This window comes from Poecile atricapillus, chromosome 1, assembly GCF_030490865.1.
Source record: "Poecile atricapillus isolate bPoeAtr1 chromosome 1, bPoeAtr1.hap1, whole genome shotgun sequence".
NCBI lineage: Eukaryota > Metazoa > Chordata > Aves > Passeriformes > Paridae > Poecile > Poecile atricapillus.
This window is the reverse complement of record NC_081249.1, coordinates 181,234,525-181,250,179: the sequence shown is the minus strand read 5'-3', so window position 1 is coordinate 181,250,179 and position 15,655 is coordinate 181,234,525. Positions and strand designations below refer to the sequence as shown.

The following is a 15,655-nucleotide window of genomic DNA, read 5'->3' as shown; positions in this document are numbered from 1 at the left end:
CCCATTTCAGTGACTGACAGCCCTCCCCATGAAGAAATTCTTCCGATGTCCAGGGAGTTTAATTCTTTGCTCCACTGCCCAAAAATATGTCTGCACACTGCGGGTCTTTTTTGTGCCTAAATATCTGTCTTCTGAGATTGGTGGAAGTTTTCTGATTAAAATGTTCAATATCCTTGGGTCAGGTACCAGGTGCAGGAGGAGGACTACATTTGAGATACAAACATAAGCCTGTTACAGGGCTGGACCTCACAAGGCAAAGCAGGAAATACATTGGGGTGATACGGAGGTTTTCTGTGATTATTTTTGCCACTTGCAAAGGAGAAGCAAAATGCAACCTCATGGCAGCTGTTTTCTATTGCTACAGGAGCTAAGAAAAAGGTTAAAAAGTGACGGTTTAAGTAAGGCAGTTTAATAGTGGCATAGCTGGATAACTGGTACCCAGGAGTATTAAAATAATTGGCCAAGGAGCTCCCTGAGACAGTAATGCTTTATTTTTAACAAATCCTGAAATGCTGAAGATGAACCAGAGGCATGGGAAAAGGCTAATGAAAATTGATAGAAAAATTAAATATGATTTGGTCTAGGGGGAATTGTGCCATCCGCTCGTCCAGGCTGGATCCCTCTCCCACTGGCTCTGCTCTCCTCCCACTCACATCCCTCACTGTTTCCACCACAGCCTCTTCCTGCAGACCTGGACATAGAAAGCACTGAGTTCTGTCCTTCCTGCTGCTGCTGGATGTGCTGCTGGGACAGCATGACCATGCTTGGCCTCTCTCCCACCCTGTCCTGGCACATTTGATGGCTGGGCAGTGGTTTGGCTGATGCCATCAGAGGCTGCGTGACAGATGTTGATCCTGGACACTGGTTCCATGGCAGTCCCACAACTGGGACTCCAGTGCTGGTCCCGTGTGCTCAGAGCAGCTCACGGGGACGTGTGTGCGATGGAGACAGTGTGGGGCATGGCAGGGAGCAGGATGAGAAGGGGAAGGAATGAAATCCCTGGCAATGCCGTGTGTCTGCTGCCCTGGCTGTGCTGACCCCAGGGTCACTGTCCCACAGTGTCTGCCACCTGCACCAACCTCTGGTGTCCCCAGCCTGGGAGGTGCCACCCGTGGGATGTGACCATGTGATGATGCAGTGACAGGTGCTGACCCAGCAAATGACCAGTCTCAGTCCCTGAGCGTGGGTGCACCGGAGGCCAGGCCCATCAGTTCCTCATCAGTTCCTGATCAGTTCCTGATCTTGACTCGACCAACCGTCATTCCAGAGCCAGGCTGTGCATTTCACAGGCTTCTGAGGTTCTCCTGTCTCCCCCCTGCCCGACACAGCTTTCCTTACATGTTTCCTTGTACACAGGGCCTCAGACATCTCCAGAGCAGGTGTTTAAGCCCTTTGGTGTGTACTCTGTTTCAGCAGTCAGGCGCAGTTACGGACAGAGCCGAGGTGAGCACAGGCTCACGTGTGATTTCCTGATTGTGTGACAGGGATGGGCCAGATGACTTTCTGCTGTGTGTTACCGTGCACTCCTCACATGTGCTTTTCCCTCTTTCTGAGAGGGTCAAGTCCCTGCGTGTGGAACCCAGCGGAGATGCAGTGAGTTATGTTGTGCCTCCCCCGAGGGTCCCGCCTGCTGGGGCTGTGGGTCATGGCAGCCCGTGAGCCAGAGCTGGTGCACGGTGCTGTGCTGAGGATCCTGAAAAACCCACCTGAGCACCCCTGCAACTGAGCTTCTTTGTGCCCAAACATCCCTGCATCCAGGCACCCCTGTGCTGGAGCATCCCTGTGTCTGAGCCTGTCCTGTCCTTGGCCAGAATCCCTGGGGCAGTGCCTGGGGTTCACTGCCACCTTCTTTTACTGCTGTCCTCCCCCGACTCTGCCACTGATCCCAGTTTGCTGTGTGTCCTGCTGCCAGAGCTCTGTAACGTTTCCTGCAGCTTATCGTTACTTTCTTCTGTTCTTATTCCCTATATCAGGAAACCATAAATATGTATTTTAGAGCCGTCAGTTTTGTTGAGCGTGTGGAGTGCTGCCTCCTGAAAAATCCCAGCAGCAGATTTTGAGCCAAAGGGAAGATTGCAAAAATAGTTTCTCCCTTATGGCACATTGAAAGTTTCCCTTTTAGGCAAAATTGCCCAACCCTGACAGATGTATCTGAAGTTTTAAAAAATATGAGTCCCAGTATTTCACTTAAACTGTCATTCTTGGTAAAGGAAAATATTCCTTTTGGTATGCCCATTGATTTCCTTTGGATCTAAATGCAGACTGAGGTCTGTCGGGTTCCTGCTGCAGCTGTGTGGTCAGTGAGCTCTGCCTGTGTGTTGAGCAGCTGTTCCAGGCTGGCTCTGTGGTCAGACTCTGTCCTGGGTTCCTGTGGCAGCTGGAGAGGCTGCCTAGAGCCCTGTCCCCTGTCCCCTGGACAGCAGCTGCCTGTGCTGGGGCCTGAGCCCCTCAGCACGGACACGCAGAACGTGTAGGGAGAGGGACAGGGGTTCTGCTCCGTGCTCACCCTTTCTTGGGGACTGCATGACCCCCACTTCACGACCTGGAGCTGAGAGGAGGCAGCTGCTGCTCCCTGTCTCACCCTGTGTCTGCAGAGCCCCACGGAGCAGGGACAGGACATGTGCTGCTCCCTGTCTCACCCTGTGTCTGCAGAGTCCCATGGAGCAGGGACAGGACATGTGCTGCTCCCTGTCTCACCCTGTGTCTGCAGAGCCCCACGGAGCAGGGACAGGACATGTGCTGCTCCCTGTCTCACCCTGTGTCTGCAGAGCCCCAGGGTGCTGGGACAGGACATGAGGACATGTGCTGCTCCCTGTCTCACCCTGTGTCTGCAGAGCCCCACGGAGCAGGGACAGGACATGAGGACATGTGCTGCTCCTCCTGTCTCACCCTGTGTCTGCAGAGTCCCACGGAGCAGGGACAGGACATGTGCTGCTCCTCCTGTCTCACCCTGTGTCTGCAGAGTCCCAGGGTGCAGGGACAGGACATGTGCTGCTCCTCCTGTCTCACCTTGTGTCTGCAGAGTCCCATGGAGCAGGGACAGGACATGTGCTGCTCCCTGTCTCACCCTGTGTCTGCAGAGCCCCAGGGTGCTGGGACAGGACATGAGGACATGTGCTGCTCCCTGTCTCACCCTGTGTCTGCAGAGCCCCATGGAGCAGGGACAGGACATGAGGACATGTGCTGCTCCTCCTGTCTCACCCTGTGTCTGCAGAGTCCCATGGAGCAGGCACAGGACATGAGGACATGTGCTGCTCCTCCTGTCTCACCCTGTGTCTGCAGAGTCCCAGGGTGCAGGGACAGGACATGTGCTGCTCCTCCTGTCTCACCCTGTGTCTGCAGAGCCCCACGGAGCAGGGACAGGACATGAGGACATGTGCTGCTCCTCCTGTCTCACCCTGTGTCTGCAGAGTCCCATGGAGCAGGGACAGGACATGTGCTGCTCCCTGTCTCACCCTGTGTCTGCAGAGCCCCATGGAGCAGGGACAGGACATGTGCTGCTCCCTGTCTCACCCTGTGTCTGCAGAGTCCCATGGAGCAGGGACAGGACATGTGCTGCTCCTCCTGTCTCACCCTGTGTCTGCAGAGCCCCAGGGTGCTGGGACAGGACATGTGCTGCTCCTCCTGTCTCACCCTGTGTCTGCAGAGCCCCAGGGTGCTGGGACAGGACATGTGCTGCTCCTCCTGTCTCACCCTGTGTCTGCAGAGCCCCATGGAGCAGGGACAGGACATGAGGACATGTGCTGCTCCCTGTCTCACCCTGTGTCTGCAGAGCCCCAGGGTGCTGGGACAGGACATGAGGACATGTGCTGCTCCCTGCCTCACCCTGTGTCTGCAGAGTCCCATGGAGCAGGGACAGGACATGAGGACATGTGCTGCTCCCTGTCTCACCCTGTGTCTGCAGAGTCCCATGGAGCAGGGACAGGACATGAGGACATGTGCTGCTCCTCCTGTCTCACCCTGTGTCTGCAGAGCCCCATGGAGCAGGGACAGGACATGAGGACATGTGCTGCTCCTCCTGTCTCACCCTGTGTCTGCAGAGCCCCATGGAGCAGGGACAGGACATGTGCTGCTCCTCCTGTCTCACCCTGTGTCTGCAGAGTCCCAGGGTGCAGGGACAGGACATGTGCTGCTCCCTGTCTCACCCTGTGTCTGCAGAGTCCCACGGAGCAGGGACAGGACATGAGGACATGTGCTGCTCCTCCTGCCTCAGCTGCATTGCCAGCACATGGGAACCGGGCTGGGGCCAGGGGCTGGCCTGGCACTGCCCTGACCCTGCGTTTCCTCTCGTCTCGGTGCTTTGGTGCTGGTCACAAGCTGTGTGCGGTGATGGAAGTGCTTGGAATTTCCTCCCGGTTGGGTGAGAGCTTCTGCCAGGGGCTCAGCTGCTGGGGCAGTGTCACCTCAGGCCTGGCCTTGGGCAGCTCCCTCCTGGGGACACGGGTGCTCTGGCTGTGGCACCGCAGCGTGGGACACTGGGGGCTGGAGCAGCAGCTTTGGGGAGCCCTGTCCCAGGGCAGTGCGTTCTGCTGGGGCTCCCTCTCTGGGGTGGTCTCAGCTTTGGCCTTGGTCTTCTTAATGTTTGCCAGTATGCCAGGGGCTGTGCCAGGGGCTGTGCCAGGGGCCATGCAGTCAGTGCCTGTCCTGCCAGGCGGGATTGCCTGGCTTTCCAGACGAGATAACACGGTGGATTAATTAGATAGTGAAGTGCTAATAGCAATTGAAAAGAGATGTGCTTGCTGTGTGCCCCAAGTTTGGATTTATTACTACTACTTTCTGTATGGCCTATTAATTTTTGATGACTTTAGATAAATTGCATTCAGCCTGAAATAAATTAAAATAAGTGCATATAAATCACGTTCTATTCTTGGCTTCTGCAAAACAAATTTCCATTTCATCTCTTGTTGTCCTTCCTTTATTACATGTATCCTGCTGGCGTGTGTCACCCGTTATTGTGATGGAAATGTTTTATCTCCTTGAGATTCCCTGGGTTTGCCTTTGAAGTGTCAGGGCTGCTGTAGACATGCCACATCTTAGATCATCTCGGTAGCTAATTTGGCCACATCTGTTTGATTTACCACTTAACAAGCCAGACCTAAATACTAAATAGGTGTTCTTCCATGAGAGCGATCTACGGTTTGTACCCAGTACTCCTTGACATTAAATTAAACTTTAGAACTCAAAATCCAGCTTGTTTTATGACTCACATCCTCAAGTGATGTTCAGGCAAGTGTAGAGACAACCCTAATAAATGCCTGGTTTTAGATTGTTTAATTTACTATATGTTTATGTAAGAGTACAGTGACTAAGAAAAGAATTGGCCTCAGTTAATGCTGCGACAATTGCAAGATATTATTTTGCAGATAATAAATGTCCATCTGGAGTAAATCATGGTTAATTTACTTTTCATTTAATTTGGTGGACTCTGCAGAGGCAAGGCCATGGAAGAAGTAAGTTATTTTTACAGTGCTTGATAAAACCTGCAGACTGTTCAGGCTTGGAAATCTGTTTATGGTTAATCCCCTGTTTTGTTCTGGTGTGTCGTACTGACAATGTCACCCTTCACACTGCTGTTTCCTCTGGTTTTCCCCAATTAAACAGTGTGTGCTTGGTGGGAACATTGGGTTTGGCCACATCCCTGGCCAGTACCTGGGACTGCCTTCACCCTCATCCCTCTTCCAGTGCCCTCTGGGGAACAAGAGTGTTGGTGCATTAAAAATGGCATTTGTTGGCAAAGGAAACCTTAAGAATAACTTTATTCACGGACTCATAGAATCCCATAGTGGTTTGGTTGGGAAGGAGCCCTTAAAGTTAATCAGGGCCAGGGACACTTTCCACTAGACCAGGTTGATCCAAGTCCTGCCCAGCCTCGCCGTGAACATTTCTGGGGATTACCTCATTTTCCCATTATTACATATTTATTACAGCACTAAGTTAGAAATGGCCAAAGCTGGGTATTCTGTACTGCTGTAGGGTGGTGTCAGGGATGGAGAGTTCCAGGGAGTTTGGGGTGTGTGGGAGGTTATATATCCATCCACCTGTGTGTCCTGGGGCCTGTCCAGCTTACCATTTCTGGAGTGGCTCTCCTGTGCCCTCCTTGCTGCCCCCGGCACCTTTGGCAGCCCCACGCAGCTGTGTGGTGTGGTCAGCACCTGGAGGGAAGGTGCATCCCAATGCCCTTGAACAGGCTGGAGAGGTGGGAGTGGGTGAAGCTCAGCACCACACAGCCTCACGGTGGTGAGGCCTCGAGCACTGGTCACTGCTACGTGAGGGTGTAAGGTCACAACTAGGATGTGGCCAGGGAATGGTTTGGCTTTGCTGGGCCCTGGAGCACCTGCCAGCCTTCCTACCCCCCCAGTGGTGCCTGATGTGGGCAGCCCTGGCAGCTGGCACTCCCTGGGCACATTTGAAAAGAAGATGAAAATCCCAGATTTCCTCACTGTGTGACGTGCCAGCATGTGGAGAGCTGCTGTGGAGTGCTGGGGCAGGAGGAGCTGCAGGGAGAGCGTGCAGCTGAGAACGAGCCTGTGCCAGGACAGGAGTGGGCTGGCATGACGGGCACAGCTGGCACTGCTGGCACTGCTGGTGTCCTGCAGCAGGCAGCCAGCAGTCCGGGTGTGCCCCCTGAGCTTGTGTGCACCCTCTGCTCGTGTGAGGCCACCCCCGTGCCCTGGGTGCCTTTGCCTGGGCAGGCTGCATGCCAGGGACTGGGCTGGGGTGGTGGTGACCCTGAGGAGCCTCTTCCCCCACACAAGTGCTCGCCACATGTCCCTCTGAGCCAGACCTATGGCTGGAGGGTGTGGGGCGGGTCGTGCAGGGCCACCATGACTGCCTCACCTTCCCGTACCACCTGGGAATGGATGGCTGTGGAACAGAGGGATAGAGGAGTAGCAGAGAATCCCTTCACATTCCTTCACTTGTGTTGTGTTTTGATAATTGCAGAAACAGTTTTTAAGATGCCACAATACCCCAATTCAATAAAAATGTTTTGGTAAGTTACAAGCTGCTCCTGTTTGGAAGCTGCATGGCGGATGCTGATGTAGATGTCAGTGTTTGGCATATCTGTGTAATATTTGGTACAGGAGCTCCTCAGGAACTGGAGAGTGTTCTGCTTACACAGGGGTTAGGGGTGCCTTGGGAAGCTGGTACTCACTGCTCTTGGACTGAGACATGCATTGCTGAGAGTTCTGCCCCAAGGAGAGGGAGGATACAGCAGAAAGTGCCCAGACAGGCTCTTGGCTGTGCCTGCAAAGCCCCAGCTAGTCACACAGCTTAAACAGCTTGCCGGCTTTGACAGTGGGCGAGACGGGAGTACAGATTTGTCCCTCAGAAATGGGAGATGCTCTCTCCAGGTGTGTTTATATCACAGGATATTCTCAGGCACCGCTCTGTTTTGTGCTTGCCCCTCTCCCCGCTCCACGGCGGGGCGGCAGGAGGTGCCCCCAGCCCGGGGGCCGTGGCATCATCGGGCGCGTTTCCTCACGGCACAGCTATTAATACCTCCCCGAGCTGCAGTCGTGCTCCGCACTGCCGCGTTGACTCATCCCATGGATCACTCCGGGCTCTCTGTGGTGCCACAGCCTCCATGGGCTGCCTCCACCGCAGCCCCGCCTCGTGTGGGAGCCCCCCCTGCGCTCGGCCTGGCTCGGCCTTTAATCCGGGCCATGGTGCGGTGAGTTCAGGAGGCCGTGGCACAGCAGCCAGCCCTGTGCAGGGCTCTCACGTGTGTGTGCCTGTGGGGCTGGGGCTGTGCCAGCAGCAGGTGTGCAGGAGTGCTGAGGTGTGCCGGAGTGCTGAGGTGTGCAGGAGTGCTGAGGTGTGCAGGAGGAGTGCTGGAGGTGTGCAGGAGTGCTGGAGGTGTGCAGGAGTGCTGGAGGTGTGCAGGAGTGCTGGAGCTGTGCAGGAGTGCTGAGGTGTGCAGGAGGAGTGCTGGAGGTGTGCAGGAGTGCCGGAGGTGTGCAGGAGTGCTGAGGTGTGCAGGAGGAGTGGAGTGCTGGAGATGTGCAGGAGTGCTGAGGTGTGCAGGAGTACTGAGGTGTGCAGGACGAGTGCTGAGGTGTGCAGGAGGAGTGCTGGAGCTGTGCAGGAGGAGTGCTGAGGTGTGCAGGAGTGCTGAGGTGTGCAGGAGTGCTGAGGTGTGCAGGAGGAGTGCTGGAGGTGTGCAGGAGTGCTGAGGTGTGCAGGAGGAGTGCTGGAGGTGTGCAGGAGTGCTGAGGTGTGCAGGAGGAGTGCTGAGGTGTGCAGGAGGAGTGCTGAGGTGTGCAGGAGGAGTGCTGGAGCTGTGCAGGAGGAGTGCTGAGGTGTGCAGGAGTGCTGAGGTGTGCAGGAGGAGTGCTGGAGGTGCGCAGGAGTGCTGAGGTGTGCAGGACGAGTGCTGAGGTGTGCAGGAGGAGTGCTGGAGGTGTGCAGGAGTGCTGAGGTGTGCAGGAGGAGTGCTGAGGTGTGCAGGAGTGCTGAGGTGTGCAGGAGTGCTGAGGTGTGCAGGAGTGCTGAGGTGTGCAGGAGGAGTGCTGAGGTGTGCAGGAGTGCTGAGGTGTGCAGGAGTGCTGAGCTGTGCAGGAGGAGTGCTGAGGTGTGCAGGAGTGCTGAGGTGTGCAGGAGTGCTGGAGCTGTGCAGGAGGAGTGCTGAGGTGTGCAGGAGTGCTGAGGTGTGCAGGAGGAGTGCTGGAGGTGTGCAGGAGTGCTGGAGGTGTGCAGGAGGAGTGCTGGAGCTGTGCAGGAGGAGTGCTGAGGTGTGCAGGAGTGCTGAGGTGTGCAGGAGGAGTGCTGGAGGTGTGCAGGAGTGCTGGAGGTGTGCAGGAGTGCTGAGGTGTGCAGGACGAGTGCTGAGGTGTGCAGGAGGAGTGCTGGAGGTGTGCAGGAGTGCTGGAGGTGTGCAGGAGGAGTGCTGGAGCTGTGCAGGAGGAGTGCTGAGGTGTGCAGGAGTGCTGAGGTGTGCAGGAGGAGTGCTGGAGGTGTGCAGGAGTGCTGAGGTGTGCAGGAGTGCTGAGCTGTGCAGGAGGAGTGCTGAGGTGTGCAGGAGTGCTGGAGCTGTGCAGGAGGAGTGCTGGAGGTGTGCAGGAGTGCTGGAGGTGTGCAGGAGTGCTGAGGTGTGCAGGAGTGCTGGAGGTGTGCAGGAGGAGTGCTGAGGTGTGCAGGAGGAGTGCTGAGGTGTGCAGGAGTGCTGGAGGTGTGCAGGAGTGCTGAGGTGTGCAGGAGTGCTGGAGGTGTGCAGGAGTGCTGAGGTGTGCAGGAGGAGTGCTGAGGTGTGCAGGAGGAGTGCTGGAGGTGTGCAGGAGTGCTGAGGTGTGCAGGAGGAGTGCTGAGGTGTGCAGGAGGAGTGCTGAGGTGTGCAGGAGGAGTGCTGGAGATGTGCAGGAGGAGTGCTGAGGTGTGCACGAGTGCTGAGGTGTGCAGGAGGAGTGCTGAGGTGTGCAGGAGGAGTGCTGGAGATGTGCAGGAGGAGTGCTGAGGTGTGCAGGAGTGCTGGAGGTGTGCAGGAGGAGTGCTGAGGTGTGCAGGAGGAGTGCTGAGGTGTGCAGGAGGAGTGCTGGAGATGTGCAGGAGGAGTGCTGAGGTGTGCAGGAGTGCTGAGGTGTGCAGGAGGAGTGCTGGAGATGTGCAGGAGTGCTGAGGTGTGCAGGAGTGCTGGAGCTGTGCAGGAGGAGTGCTGAGGTGTGCAGGAGGAGTGCTGGAGATGTGCAGGAGTGCTGAGGTGTGCAGGAGGAATGCTGGAGCTGTGCAGGAGGAGTGCTGGAGGTGTGCAGGAGTGCTGGAGGTGTGCAGGAGGAGTGCTGAGGTGTGCAGGAGTGCTGAGGTGTGCAGGAGTGCTGAGGTGTGCAGGAGGAGTGCTGAGGTGTGCAGGAGGAGTGCTGGAGGTGTGCAGGAGGAGTGCTGGAGCTGTGCAGGAGGAGTGCTGGAGGTGTGCAGGAGTGCTGAGGTGTGCAGGAGGAGTGCTGGAGGGGTGCAGGAGTGCTGGAGGTGTGCAGGAGGCACATGGGGAGCGTGCTGGAAGCGTGCTCCCACCTTGTCTGCCGGTGTCTGTGCGTGGCAGGCCGCAGTGCTGGGAGCGCTGGTCCCGTGTGCTCAGAGCAGCTCACGGGGACGTGTGTGCGATGGAGACAGTGTGGGGCATGGCAGGGAGCAGGAGGAGAAGGGGAAGGAATGAAATCCCTGGCAATGCCGTGTCTCTGCTGCCCTGGCTGTGCTGACCCCAGGGTCGCTGTCCCAGGGGAGCTGCCACCAGGCAGCAGCCAGTGGTGAGGAGCAGGGCCAGGGTGGTGAGTGCTGGGCATTCCCCTGCGTGCAGCCATCCTGACCCTGCCCATGCCTCCTGGGAAGGCTCCAGCATTCTTGTGAAAATGCAGGACACAGGATGCTGTGTCAGCAGCAGTGAAGGGATGATGCGCAGAATGTGCCCATGTCCCTGCTTCTGCTGGAAACGCTCCAGCTGTGACATGTGGACTGCTGCAGGAACCCCATGGGTTTTTTACCTTTCCGAGCACTTGGCATTGTTGAGTGTTGTCTGCTCCAGACAATGTGAAGTAATTATAAAATAAAGTGCTTTCAAAAAAGGATATTCTATTTTTCTCTTCAGTTTCTGAACTTTATGGGCATCTTTTTAAGCTGTGGATTGCAAGGACAAGTGCTGAAGCTGTTTGTTGTGTAGAAGACAGGGGAAACCGAGCAAAAATCCAGAAATTGAGCTTTTGAGGAAGGAACATACATTATGTCAGGAAAGGCAACATCCCTGTATGAGCTGGCAGCATTGCCCCTGGCCTTCACTTTGGGCCTGGGTCTCCCCTTGCTTGTAAGATTCCCAGAGGTCTGAGGGGTTCATGGCTGTTTGAAGCCCTTTAACTAGGACCAGGATACAGGATGTCCCAGTCTCATGGCTCCCCATGGGGATGCACCTGTCCAGTCCTATAGCAAGTGTCAAACATGGTGGCCTTGTGGTCCTGGCTGGTGCTCCTGGATGGTGATCCTGGCCAGCTCAGCACTGGGTGGCTATCACAGCCCCCAAAGCAAACCTCTGGATGAGTTTCTTTGATTCAAATGGGTTTTTTTTCAGGTACTTTGTTTCCAATTCAGAAAAATCCTCCAACCTGTTTACAGACCACTGATCTTTGTGGTACTGAATCTACTTGTTCTCCACTTCACTGGTCCCAGCAGCTGGAATGCCACAGATCCCAGAATCTCCTTTTACATACCGCTTTCTGTCCTGGCTCTGGGATGCCCGTGATGGCTGATGCCATGATTTCCCTTCCTCCATCCCCAGCAGATGAACATCATCAGCTTCCAGACTATTTTTTCCCCATCATGAAACTGCATTTGCAGACATCCTGAGAATCCTGACTTTTGGATGGGTGGGGAGGGCAGTCAGTAGTTATGACCTCAGCAATGACAGATGATGTCTGAGCCAGGCCCTGGGTTGGCAGCTGGCTCCAGCAGCTCTGGTGTGCACACTGGGCATCCCTGGCATGCTGACCATGTGTAACACTGACCATCCAAACAGCAATTGGATGTAGTGGAACTTGTTTAATGGCTGTCTTATGGATTCTGCTGCTCCCATGTTTTGTGTGATCCACAATATGTAAATGGTCCTTTGGAGCACTGGGCTCACTGGCAGATGCTGCACTTCATATCCCAAAAAGGAAGAGTCAAAACCCCCAGCATGCAGTATGCTGGGCACAAGGATCCATCACAGTACATAACATTTCAGTCATGGGTTCCTTGGATCCATTCCAGGCAGGAATTTCAAATTCATTAGCACTTCACCTGACCTCTCTCTGTTGCTAGAACAGGTGGGTAGTTATTCCCACGGGCTGCTGCTGGCTGGGTACGGCGCTGTGCCTGCCGCTCACCCAGGTGGGGGGCTCAGAACAGGGCTTGGGGTTACTCTGGCCATTCCCCAGCACCTCTCAGACCCTGCAGAGGTTTGTGGTGGGAGTCTGCCCTTTGGAAGTGCTGGCCAGAGGACATGTGTGTGCCCCAGGATGCACCAGGGGCTGTTGGGGCTGTCACCCCCTGACAGGAGCCGGTGGCTCCTCTGGAAGCAGCGGAAATCCTCCAGTGGGTCTCAGAGAGCCAAGTGTGGTGCTGGAGCTGGAGTGTGCCCCAGCTGCCCCTACATCCTGCCTGTGTGTGGTCCCCTGTGAGCTCAGGGTTCCTCCTCTGTGCAGAGATGGCTGTTCTGCAGCTGCCAGGGCTGGGGCTGGCGGGTGCCTGCTGTCCATGCTGGAGGACAGCTGGTGCTGGGCTGGAGTGGAGGTCTGTGTTCCAGAGCTGGGCTGGAGGTGGTGTGAAGGCCAGAAGACACCTGGCAGGGGAGGGACTGTGGGAGTGTCACCCACTGTGTGGGCACTTCCCACCTGAGAGTGGCCAGGGGAAGGTGGGCAGGGGGTGACAGTGCTGGAGGGGTCCCTGTCCCCTTGAGCCCCAACCACTGGCAGACCTGCTCCATACCTGAGAAATGGGGGTAGGAAAATACTTCCTCTGCTCAGGGACAGGAGCAGCAGTCTAGGGCCTCCAGTCAGTCACCTCCAGCCGATGGGGGAGCAGTGGAGGGGCTCCCAGCCCCTGGCAGCGTGCTGGGGCTTGCAGGTTCCCGGCTCTTTGGAGACACAGTTCCCACTCTGTGTGACCATGAGCTGTGCAGCCCACAGCAACTCGAACTTAGGTTTTATAGACAGGTGAATAACTCAAAATGATCAAATGTAGCCACAGAATGGATGTAAAGAGTATATGTGAGAGGCTTTTTTTGTGAATCACAGATGTCACATGAAGAGCTTGACTACCCTTGTCCTATTGCAGGCACCGAGCAGTAAATGGGCAGTGCTTACCTTCCCAGGAAGCTGGCATTTGTTTTATGTGTGAATGAAGCTTCCTTTCTGTTTTTCTGTCTTTTAAGCAAGTAATAATAATCACATATTGCTTTCGTTAGTCAAAAAGGTGTTTACTGCAATGAGCTCTAAGCCATGCCAGAACTGATATCTCTGCAGATTACCTGTGTGGGGGATGAGGTGTGCTGGGGGAGGAGGGCACACATGTCCAGGCTGACTTTCAGCAGATGTGATTTTTGATGGCTCTCCTCCTAAGCCAGCAGGTTCTGCAGTTCGTGTTGTCATCTAGGATGTCTCAGTGGTGGAGCTCTGCCACAAGACTGCTGCACTGAGCACTCTGGGAAGAAACACTCTGTGTTTTTTCAGCAAGGAGATGAAGTGTTTATGCTACCCCTGCAGCAAGGGATGGTGCCCAGGCTGGGGAGGATGGGCTGTCCCCATCCCTGCACAGCCTGGGGTACCAGCTGCCTCATGTAGATCCAGGTGTGGCTTTGCTGTTTCCATCAGTTGAGGCGTCCAGATACCAAATCCTCACTGGTCTTTGTTGCGCTCAGGGCTGGTGGGTGCTCAGCACCAGAACCTCTCCATAAGGACCCCATGCTCTCAAGGCCTCAGTCCCTCCTCCTAGTTCAGTATCACTGGCAGATGTATGTGGGGTGCACTCTTCTCCCTGCTCAGGTCACTGAGAGAGACCCGGGAGAGGACTGGCCCTAAACCCAAGTCATGGGGACAGTGCTGGTGACTGGCCACTGGCTGGTCTTGCCCCGTTTGCTGCAGGCCTTTGAGCCGGGTGTTCACTGAAGGCATTGCGTCCAGCTCTGGCCGTATGCTGGGCATTTGACCGGAGGATATTGGCAGAGATAATATCCAAAACTCTCTTAACGTCCAAAACACCCACCTCTGCTGGTAGCTAACTTTATGGTAACCTTGTCATCCCAGCTGTTAAGTCGATTCATCTTGTAGTGGCATTTCCAAACTCGTGAGCTTGCTGATTTGGATTCAAGCTTGTGTTAGTCTTGGGTAGCTCTAGCAATGGACTCGGCTGAATCCAGGCACATGACTTCAATCATAGCAATGAATCTAAATTGGCAGCACTAAGTTTGCAAATTTAAATGAGTGTGGTGTCCCCAGCCAAGTCTGGCCAGGGACTCCTGCAGTGGCTGTGCTGCAGATGCCCTGATTCCAGTCCAGTGCTTACCAGGTGTACATTGAAGGAGCAAAGTCCCACCTGGAAAGGACAGGTGCTAGTCCCTGGCCATGAAGTGCGCCTGCTGGGTTGGGAGGTGGCTGGTGGATGACACCAGTAGTGTTTGGGGGCTGCAGCAGGCAGTTTCCTCCACTGCTTGACATTGCCATTCCCCTCCAGGTCCTTATCACCTGCAGGGCCACCCTGATTTGCAGTGCTGTCATGAAAGTGAGTCCATAGAACATACCTGAATACTGCCATGGCACTTTGCTTTCTGCCACAAGTCACGGCAGCAAGAATGGTGGTGGTTATTCTGGTTATGGGAGCAGCTCCCAGCACTGCCCACAGTAGCAGACTCTGCTTTGGACTGCAGTAGCAATCTTTTATTTTTCCAGTGGGAACTCAGAAGTTGGAGTAGTCCTGAATACTTGCAGTCTGCAGAAGTATCAGGAAAAAGTACATTGGTTGTGCTGAAAAGCAGGGTTTAAGGCTGGTATTTTCACTAATCTATTTGTTGCCTCTGCTTGAACAGCACCACGGATTTGGTTTGTGTTTTGGATAGACCAGACAACAGGAGCAATGATTGTCGTTCTAACATTAAATGTCTTTAAATATCAGTGACGATTCAAGACTGCTGGTTCTGTCTAGCTGTGAAACTGTATTTTAGCTGAGCTTCATTAATGGATCTCTGGGATGGTAATGGGTCTGAGTAATCAGATCTGACCATGTAAAATTGTTCTGGTCCCAAAGGGAGCTGAGTGCCTCAGCTGCAGCCTGGAGCCCCTCTGAGCACCACTGCTCACAGTGGCACCAGTTCCCTCCCAGACACGTGGGTGCTTCTGCACGCGACCGTGCTCCCACCTGCTCCACAGAGGAGCATCCCCCAGCCCTCCCACCTGCCCGTGCCACGAAACCTCGGCACAGCCACTGATGGATGATCTCACTGAGCTGGAGTGGGCACTGCTGCTGTCGGCCCTGTTCCCACTTGTCACGCGGAGCCGGGCCTGGCAGTGGAAGTGATAAAGCTGATTGAACTGCTGGGCTTTCCGGGGGAGCCAGAAAACTGAGATCAGCTAAAATTAGCCCAAGATCCATTTTTATTTGGATCTTTGTTGTGGGGGCTTTTCTTGGACTTTGTGGGGGGTTTTTTTTGGGTTTTTTTTGGTTGGTTTTTTTGTTTGTTTGTCTGGTTGGTTGGTTTTTGGGTTTTTTTGTTTTGTTTTGTTTTGTTTTGTTTTGTTTTGTTTTGTTTGCGTTTTTGGGGTTTGAATGACATAAAATTAACTCCTTTTGAGTTTATTCTGAAAATAGCATTAAGAGCTTAAATGTTCAGTGGAGATGGCTGTAAACCCATTGACCTGCCGTGATTTCAACACTGCTGAGAGTTTCAGCTCAGCAAGTGAATCACACATGTACCACTCCCCATTTTCTATACCTGGATATTTGTCACTGTGGCCAGCAGCCTGGGAGGTCAGGGGCTCTGCTGGGATGTGGAGGTGAGCTGGGCAGGAGGATGGGCCCGAAGGGCAGCAAGTGGCTTCCCAATCACTTTGTCATTTGTATGTGAGTGTCAGGGTGTGCATATGTGCACCTGCAAACATCCAGATTCTCAGCTGTACTCCTGGCAGGCAGTACAGGCACTTGTGTG

At 54.8% G+C, this 15,655-nt stretch overlaps 1 protein-coding gene across 2 annotated transcripts in view; it reads left to right on the top strand.

The window, feature by feature from the left end:
• LRFN5 (leucine rich repeat and fibronectin type III domain containing 5) overlaps positions 1 to 15,655 on the top strand; it is a 45,920-nt gene that overhangs the window by 20,425 nt on the left and 9,840 nt on the right. The window lies entirely within an intron of this gene.